The sequence below is a fragment of the Oryctolagus cuniculus genome, chromosome 8, assembly GCF_964237555.1.
Source record: "Oryctolagus cuniculus chromosome 8, mOryCun1.1, whole genome shotgun sequence".
In the NCBI taxonomy this organism is placed as follows: domain Eukaryota; kingdom Metazoa; phylum Chordata; class Mammalia; order Lagomorpha; family Leporidae; genus Oryctolagus; species Oryctolagus cuniculus.
The window spans coordinates 5,900,246-5,907,666 of record NC_091439.1 but is presented as its reverse complement, the minus strand read 5'-3'; the positions used below and the strand labels follow the sequence as shown (position 1 = coordinate 5,907,666).

Sequence of the window (7,421 nt, the reverse complement as noted above, 5' to 3'; positions counted from 1 at the left end):
CAATTTTGGCTATATTTTCAAAAAAGAAATGCAGTTAGACCTGTTTACTTTTAAAACAGTGGCTGTTAAAACTATTTCCTATGCTTGACTTATGTATAGTGATACCATGTTGCATTCCTTTCAATGCAGAATGACTATCTTTTATTTTGTTTTGCTGATGTGGTGGTGGTGGTGGTTTAGTATAATAACTTGTATTGTTGACATGAACTTATTAAAGTAATAGATGAGAAAATGCCTGGCATTATGCCTGGTAATTAGAAGCCAGCTAATAAGTGTGTATTTTATAAAGGATAACTGACCATTAAATGTATTGGTGAAGACAAAAATCACTAAGATTTGTAATGTGTTCCAAATATTAGACTTTCCAATGCTGGATGTGGATCAGAATCATGCACAAACTTAAAAAGCATTATCTTTCTTTTAACTTGAAGCAAATGCTCTTTTATGTCATCTATCCACAGGGCTAGTAGAACTAGTTGTCAAGAGCCCAGAACTTTCATTATAATATGAATATTGTATCATTAATATATTGTTAAATATGATATATTTAGCTGCTAATATGTATGGTACAATTATATATAACTTATGATAACCATTTCCAAAATTTTATTGTCATGTCTTATAGGAAATTAAAATACTTTACAATAAATCAAATGTGTTATTATTTACAAAATTTTATTTCTTCAGAAACAAAATGTGAGTTTGTATAAAGACATTATATGAGAATGTTCCAACATAGTAAGCAGCCCACACAGTAGACTCATAGAATGCAACCACTTTACGTAACACTCTGACCTGATAATCAGCCCTTAAGGCTTCCTGTCTGGCTGAAAAGCCCATGAGAGCATTTCAGGGATGGACAGCCAAGACACTGTGGCAAAAAAAATGTTCTACATGAAGGAACTCTGTGAGAGAGATCCCAGAGGAAAGGATTGGATGTCAAAAAGGGATGTACTTTTCTCCGAAGTGAGGAGAGACCTTCCACTTTGTTTATGGCCTTGTCCAAATACTGGCAGAGTTTGTGGATTCAAAAGACTTCCATAGCCTAGGGAGCTCATGGCAAGAGCTTCAGGTGGTCACTGGCATCATACATAAGAGTGTTAATTATTAAATTAACAACAGGTGTCATTATCACGTACTTCCCATGTAGGACCTCTGTCTTCAATGAATTGTATTATGAGAGTTAACTGCAAAGCTAGTTCTCAAATAGTTTTGTGTGTGTGTGCTTGTGTGTGTGAATTGTTGGAATCTTTACTTAGTGTAGAGTTGGTTTTCTGTGTACCAAGTTAATTGAAAATTAATCTTAATGGAGAAGGGACTAGGAAGGGAAGAGAGAGGAGGAGGAGAGGTGGGAGTGTGAGTGGGAGGGTGGGTATGGTGGGAAGAATAACTATATTCCTAATGTTGTATTTATGAAATTTGTATTCTTCAAATATAAATTTAAAAAAGACATTGTATGAACACAAAATTGTTTTAAATATAAACACCTTAATAATTCATGACATATCTGCCATATCTAAGTTCTGAAGAAGAAATAACAAAAAGTTTAGAGCATAATTCAATAAGTGAGGGAACAAGAGTTTACCTGTTGGTATATTTCATAAATAATGGACTGCTTATCACCATTCGTAATTTTACTGGGATAAACAAATATACAAATCTAAAGATAAAGAACAAAGGATAAACATTAACATTAGTTAGACTGTGCTTCCATATTTTAGGATCAAACTAATGATAAAAAGTCCCTGTTATTTCAGAGCCATCAGATGTCTAAATTCTCTGTGCTTAACTACCAGTTTAATGCAGCAGATGGTTATCTGTGAGTGTAAGACACCGGGCAAGTCAGAATGTGCTTCCAGATCTCTCACATTTGCTGTTTCCTGACATTCCAGAATGCTTTATCCCTCAGGTCAGAGTTTCTAAACAAAGGTATTCTTCATTGCTTTAAAATATTCTATTTAGCAATACAGATGTCCAAGACTCACTCCAGAATTACTGAATCAGGATATTTGTAGATTGCATAAAGTCAACATAAAAACTTGTATTTCTACAAATACCAATACTTCTGACCATCCCATCACATTCCTAAGAAAGCTCTCACTTGAAGCCATTCTAAGTTTTTCTATTTTAGTATGAATTATGTGAAAGTGGATTTAGGGCATGGAGTGGAGAAGAAATCAGCAGTGCAATTGTGGAAAGACCCAGGTACACATTTCAGAAATGAGTGAACTTACTCTCATATGCTAGATATAGTAGAAACTTGTGAGAAAAAAAAAAAACTGGATGGGATATCACAAGGGAAATAATTCCCAGGTTTTTTGTTTTTATAAATACTCTGTAAAATAGTAAATTTATGTAAAATATTAGAATATGTCAAAATTTACAAACTAGAATAAAAATAAAAATGAAATTGAAAAATTACAAAGATCCCTTATCTACAGTGGACAGTAGTGAATACAGGGAGATAAATAATTTGTGCAGGCCTTAAGATCATTTCCAAATCACCATTTTCATATCTTATGTTCTATAAACATCAGAATAACAACTTTGTTTTGTAGAACTAGAGAAAACTGGATAGTGGTTAACCTTCTCGTACAGATAAATAAACTCACAGAGGTCAGGTGGCTTTGCCAAGGCCTCATGATCAGGACACAGGAGTCTGTGCTCCAATCCATTTCCTTAATGTTAAATATCCCTCTTGTGACATGGCAGCACTCCCTGTACAATAAGTACAATTTGATCCATTAACATACAATGTCTGTCTTTACCCTCTTTCAATTAAAATATGTAGACAATGTCTTTCTCAAAGGAAAAGCAGTCCTCTTAATTCCCTTGTCAAACAGTAAAGGGCCCTCTTGCCAATTGGTTCTTAGCTAAGTTCTCAACTTTTCTTAGGGGCGTGGAGAACGTGGGATACTTCCTAAAACTCTTCATTATTGCAGGAAGCTGGGATTTCCTCAGGCCCTCTCCTGTCAGCTGCATCCATGTCACCAGAAAGCAGAAAATATCACCTAGTGTTTCAAATAAAATGAGAGATCCTGGTTGCCCTTGATCTTGCATTTCCGAATTTATCTCAGGAGTTCCACTAGCTATATTTCTATATCTAGCAGAAGTAAGTTCAGAGTCAACATATTGATTGTTGGCTCTTTTTCTGTTTCAGCTTTTATCTTTCTTTTGTTCTATCAGTTTAGCTGAACATCAACTGTTTTAATAGTTATAAAGAACTAACTTATGGTTTCATTGATTTTCTCTTTTTCTCTTTTCTATTTCTTTGATTTCCATGCTGATTTTATTATTTCCACCCTCTTTCTTGTTATTGCATTAACTGATCTTATTTTCCCAGCTCTTAAGGTAGAAGCTGAGCTTATTGATTTTTGATCCTTCTTCCTTTCTACTATAAGTGCTTAAAATTATAAATTTACCTCTGAGAACAGATTTCTTTCTACTGTTTATTGCAAGCATAATATTTTATGGTTGGAGAGAATACTTAGTTTGATTTCAATCCATTTCATGTTATGGCACCTTGTTTTGTGTCCCATCATAGGATCTATCCTGGAGAATGATGCATGTGCACTGAAAAGAGAGTGAATTCTGCTATTACTGAGTAAAGTGTTCTCTATATGTCAGGTCAAATTGAATGATAGGTTTTTTTTTAATTAGTTTTCTGTACTGTTACTGGTTTTTGTTTTAGCTGCCTTTTCAGTGGAGGAAAAAGTACTGAAGTCTCAGTTTACTTGTCTATTTCTTTTATAGGTTTTTATTTAATTTACTTAGAGAGTCTGCTTTATAAAGCTACCTATAAATTTATAATTGCTGAATATTCCTGAAACATTGGGCATTTCATCATCAGGAAAATCCTCTTTTTGCATCTAGTACTATTTCTTGGCTTAAAGTCTACTTTCTCTGGTATTATTGAGGCTACTCCAGCTTTGTCATGGCTGCTGTTTGAATGGTATATACCTTTTCCCATCCTTTTACTGCCAACCTATTTACATTTTTGAATGTAAAGTATTTCTCTTATAGAAAGCATAGAGGTAGATCTTCCTTTTCTCGGCCTGCGCCACGGCTCAATAGGCTAATCCTCCACCTAGCTGCACCAGCACACCAGGTTCTAGTCCCCGTCGGGGCGCCAGATTCTTTCCCGGTTGCCCCTCTTCCAGGCCAGCTCTCTGCTGTGTCCCAGGAAGGCAGTGGAGGATGGCCCAAGTGCTTGGGCCCTGCAACTGCATGGGAGACCAGGATAAGCACCTGGCTCCCAGGTTCAGATCAGCGTGATGTGCCAGCCATAGCGCAGCAGCCACTGTGGCCATTGAAGGGTGAACCAATGGCAAAGGAAGACCTTTCTCTCTGTCTCTCTCTCTCACTGTCCACTCTGCCTGTAAAAAACAAAAACAAAACAAAACAAAACAAAACAAAAAAAAACAAAAAAAACCATAGAGGTAGATCTTCCTTTTCTCTTTTAGTTGAAATGTTTATTATGTCTATATTTAAAGTAATTATAGTTATGATTGAATTTGCATTTTGAAATTGTTTTCTATATCTAATGTCCTTATTATTCCTCTTTTACTGCCATCCTTTGTGATAAACATTTTAGTCAATAATATTGCTTTTTTGGTTTTTAGTTATATATGTATTCATATATATTCATACGTATCATTTAATTCTTAATTGATTTGCTTTATTTTTCTTTGAGACATTGAATAAGTCATTCCATAATGCCTTCTATACTCATTGTAAAAAATTAGTCATTTATCATGTGGTTCCTCTGTGTAACAGACTCAATGTTTGTGTCCCCCAAAATTCAAAAATTCTTGACCCTTAATGTGATGCATTAGTATTTCAGGCCCCTAGGACATGATGAGGTCATAATGGTAGCATTTGATTCATGGAATTAGTGCCCTTACACAAAGGCCCCTATAAGTGCTCTATCCTATAAGTACATGAGATGAGGGCCAGTGTAACGCCAGAGCAGGACCTCCCTAGAACCTCACACTCAGTGATTCTTTCTTCTGACATTTCAAATCTGTTGTTGAGTCCTTCATTCAAGTTATTTTAATGTTTAAAATTTTATTTATTTAAAAGGTAGAAAGATGGAGAGACAGAGAAGAGGGAATTTCTATCTGCTGATTCATTCCCCAAATACCAGCAACAAATGGGAGACATAGATTGAGTTCAGTGTTTCTAGCTTCAACCTGGCTTAATAAATGTAATTTTTAATTCTAGAGTTACTGTTAATTTCTTTTCAAATGGTATGCATTTCTATACTGAGATTTCTTGCTTATTAACTCATTGTCATCCTAATTTACATGAACTATTCAGTGTTTCCTTTACTCATTTGAACTTATTTATACTGGTTAAATATCACTCATGGCTAAATTGGAACCCACATAATTAATTACTATTGATTGTTTCTTTGGATATGAGGAAAATTTTACTATCTTCTGCATGTGATAATTTTTCTTTCAAAGCTATACATATTAGATTATATATTCTGCCACCTTACATACTCAACCCTGGTTCCTGTTTATTTACCAGGTTAACTAAGGATTAGGACAGAGGTGCTTAAATACCTCTAGCACACAGAGCTACCACTCCCTGCTGATCCATCTGTATGCAGCTGGGAAAGCTCAGGATTGCAGAATGTTCTCAGATTTCCCTGGGCAGTCTTATGGTGGTTTGTTTGATCTCTCCTGCACATTCACAATTTCTCTCTGAAGTAGCCAGTGGTTGTGGAGCGCTAATCTAAATCCTTCTCTGCCACCCCCTTTTCAGAATCTCCCCATAAAATTGCTGGCTGGAAGGTATTTACTGCTCACTACCAACTGTATCTAATACTACTTTTAATCAGCAGAACTTAGGGTTTTTGACTCCTCTCCTGCATTGAGTCAGTTCTGCCCACTTTGATAGCAAAGCCATTGGTTTTTGCAGCCACCCACAATTTGTGAAACCAGGGTTCTTGCCATCTGAGTACGCATGGGGATGAGAACAGTCCCAAGGAGATGAACAGACACAACACTGTTTCAAAACTCTCACCAGTTTTTAGGAATTAACACTTTTCAAATTGTTGTGTACATTTGGTCAATTCATTGTACCCAGCAGTGTACCCATTAGTAATTAGTTTTGAAAACTTTGTCAAATGTCAAACTCTTTTTATTTCTGTGTGTGGAGATGAATCACCTGCCATTCATACAACTGTTTTCCCATGTATGCAACAATCTGCAAAAGACAAAATTGTGGAAACAAACAAATAAAAGAATAGGTCAGTGGTTTCCTGACATTTGGGTGGTGAGAATTTCTGACTACGAAGGAAATACAAGAGAACGTTTCATGCTAATGGAACTATTTTATCACTTCATTTTGATTTTGGTTATATGGCCATATGCATTTATCAAAATAAGAAGGGTTTTGCTGTAAATAATTGATATTTTAAGAAATCTCACTTCAAAAAACAACAATAATATAGTCTGTAGAGCCACATCACTCAGATTTAATCCCCAGATCTGCCTGTGAACAGCTAAATTTTCTGGAACAATTTACATTAATCAACCTGTTTATTTTTCCAAGACTGTCAAAGAAGGAATATCACAGCCTTAGGTTACTATTACTGCTGTAAATTGTTACCTTAAACTCGGTAGTTTATAATAATATAAATTCATTATGTGAACCTGGAGTTTAGAAGTCTAAATGGCTATTACTGGGCTAACCTTAGTGCCTTGGTTTGAATACCTGTGTCCCTCCAAAATCCGTATGCTAGAGTTTAAATCATAGGTTGAAGGTTGTAAGAGGTGAGCCCATTTGGGAAGTGAAGAGGTCTTGAGGGTTGTCCTCATGAATGGGATTAGCACTATTGTAAGAGAGGCATCAGAGTGCCTAGTTTTGGTACTTCCCCCTCTTTAGCCATGTGATACCATGAGAGTGCCACCTGTGAGGAATGGGCCCTCACCAGAAACACAATCTGCCAGTGTCTTGAATTTGTTCTTCCCAGCCTCCAGATGTGTGAGAAATAAATTTCTGTTGTTTATAAATTACCCAGTCTGAGGAATTGTGTTACAACAATAGCAACAGATTCAGAGGAGAACATGTTTCTTTGCCTTTGCAGTTTGTAGAAGCTGCCCTGCATTCTTTACCTGGCATGTTTTCTTCCATTTGCAGAGTATATAGTGCATTTCTTTCAAATCTCTCTCTCTCTCTCTCTCTCTCTCTCTCTCTCAAAACTGTCACATTTAAAAACCTTGTGATTGGGGCCAGCACTGTGGAATAGCAGGTAAAGCCGCTGCCTGCAGTGCCAGCGTCCCATATGGGCACTGGATTGAGTCCCAGTTGCTCCTCTTCTGATCCAGCTCTCTGCTATGGCCTGAGAAAGCAGCAGGAAATGGCCCAAGTCCTTGGGCCCCTGCACTCACATGGGAGACCAGGAAGAA

At 36.4% G+C, this 7,421-nt stretch overlaps 1 long non-coding RNA gene across 1 annotated transcript; it reads right to left on the bottom strand.

Moving 5' to 3' along the window:
• Positions 1-1,573: 1,573 nt before the first annotated feature.
• LOC108178057 (uncharacterized) lies at positions 1,574-6,171 on the bottom strand. Its single transcript, XR_001794751.3, has 3 exons — positions 6,034-6,171; positions 2,613-2,718; positions 1,574-1,660 (listed from the first exon to the last, which is right to left on the bottom strand). It is a non-coding gene; the product is annotated as an uncharacterized lncRNA (long non-coding RNA).
• Between the last annotated feature and the right edge of the window lie 1,250 nt (positions 6,172-7,421).